This window comes from Propithecus coquereli, unplaced genomic scaffold, assembly GCF_000956105.1.
Source record: "Propithecus coquereli isolate 6110/MARCELLA unplaced genomic scaffold, Pcoq_1.0 Scaffold877, whole genome shotgun sequence".
Taxonomy (NCBI): Eukaryota; Metazoa; Chordata; class Mammalia; order Primates; family Indriidae; genus Propithecus; species Propithecus coquereli.
The window spans coordinates 140,193-142,254 of record NW_012155029.1 but is presented as its reverse complement, the minus strand read 5'-3'; the positions used below and the strand labels follow the sequence as shown (position 1 = coordinate 142,254).

Here is a 2,062-nt window from a genome sequence, read left to right as displayed (position 1 = left end):
ATCCTAGCACTGGAGATGACCTGAACGCCAGTCTTGAATCTGTCTCGTATCTAAATATTTTCATCACTTTCCTCTTCTGGGATGTGGTACAATTGTGGCCTGCCTTACAGACTCCATGAGCTATTTAAATGTGTCCGTAAAATATTTATTAGGCAGTTACCTTATGCCTGGACCCTTGCTATGCATCGGGGTACAATGACAAACATGATAGATATGTAATCAATGTGGTATGCTACAGCCGACCCCTACTGGCTTGGGAGAGCTGATTACTAAATCTTCAGAAATTTCATGAGCCATTTGTTAACACAGCCATTATTAAAAATCACATTAAATTAATGTAAAAATTAAAAGCGGAACTTACAATGGAATACATGATACTAAAGGCAGAAATAGACAATACTCAAAACTCATCACCCCCAAATTATTTTACTACATGTGACTGTGAACACTGCTCTTGAGGTTGTTTACAAGTACCGATTTGGCGGAGGTCAAGGCTGGAGAAGCAGCATCCCCCATAACGATGATACCCTCTGCCTCCCTTCCCGAATAAATAAAAAAAAAAATCGATTTGGCATAAGAGAAATACTAGATAATGGTGTGCTACCACACAGCTCCGCCCAACTCTGTGTTCAAGTGAAGTCCATTGGCAGCTTGAAATTGACTGTGGCGGGAGCATTTACACCACAGAAATTGGCAAACAATAAAAATGAAAAAAAAAAAAATTGGAGGCCAGGCAGGGTGGCTCATGCCTGTAATCCCAGCACTCTGGGAGGCCGAGGCGGGAGGATCACTTGAGTTCAGGAGTTCGAGACCAGCCTGAGCAAGAGTGAGACGCCGTCTGTACCCAAAAGAAAGGAAAAAAAACCCAGCCGGGCTTTGCAGGTGCCTGTAGTCCCAGCTACCCGGAGGCTGAGGCAGAAGGATCAGAAAAAAGAAAAAAAAAGGAAAAAAAACTTGGAGAACATTTGCCAGGACATCACACTATATAGTCTTTGCCTTCACGGATTTTACAGCCCAGCTGGGAAACTGACACATAAATGAAATGATTGAGAGTAAAAACTAAGTAAATAATTGGCGTTTACGAAGAGTGCTGTCAAAGAAACCTGCGTGAGCCGGGCTAGAGAAGAACAAGGACAAACCTATTAGACGGGGGGACAGAGAAGAGGGGGTGTTTATGCTGAGACCCAAAGCATGGGAAGAAGGAAAAGAAAGATCTCTGAAGGTGAAGGTCTCGATATGGGGTCCAGAGCTTCATGGGTTTCAGGACCTGCCAGAGGCCGGTGTGGCTACAACACGTGGTGGGAGATCATGCGAGATAAAGGTGGGGAGGTGAGCAGCGTCCAGTCACACAGGGCCGTGGAGCTGTGGCAAGACTCTGGCACTTTTCAAGCCTAGCACATAGTATGTTCATCATAAATGTTACTTGCAACGTCATATGCCTGTCACATAGAGCGACTCCATCAAGTCTGGCTCTCAGTCTGGTTTATCGAGGAGGAAACAGAGGGTCCAGGAGGCTCCCTCTCACCGGTTCCCACATTGGTAACTAGCTGAGTTGCAGTCACATCCAGGTCTCTGTCCATTGTCCTAACTGCCCCTGAGAGTGCCTGCAGGCACTAAGTCCCCAGCCCTGCCCTGCTCCTTACCTGACACCGTGGAACTGACGAAGATGGCCACACTGCTGGACGGAGGCGCTGGGAGGGGGCCCACCTGACCTTGGAGAAGCCGCCGGCGAGTGCCTGGGCTGAGGGGGCCCTCGCTCATTGCTGCCTGCCCGCCTTGATAATTCTTCCCTGGGAAAGGGCCTGGGGTTCAGAGATCTCACACTGGTAGCCCAGCAGTGTTCCTGGGAGGCCAGCCCGGCAGTGCCATCTGGAGCGGGGCACCTGTCTCGCCTCCTGTCGCACCCTCGGCGTCCTGCAGCCCCCGCCACCTCCAGCGACCCCAGGGAGCTGAACCAGCTGTTCCCCGCTGCCCTAGTTGGTCTGCAAGTGCTGACGGGGGGACATTAGACAGTGGCCTCCCAGCCACGGCCTCTGGATGTTGGCTCCTCGAGGCACAGGAG

At 50.1% G+C, this 2,062-nt stretch overlaps 1 protein-coding gene across 1 annotated transcript in view; it reads right to left on the bottom strand.

The window, feature by feature from the left end:
- Nucleotides 1-2,062, bottom strand: part of NWD1 (NACHT and WD repeat domain containing 1) — a 59,543-nt gene that overhangs the window by 57,409 nt on the left and 72 nt on the right. The window lies entirely within an intron of this gene.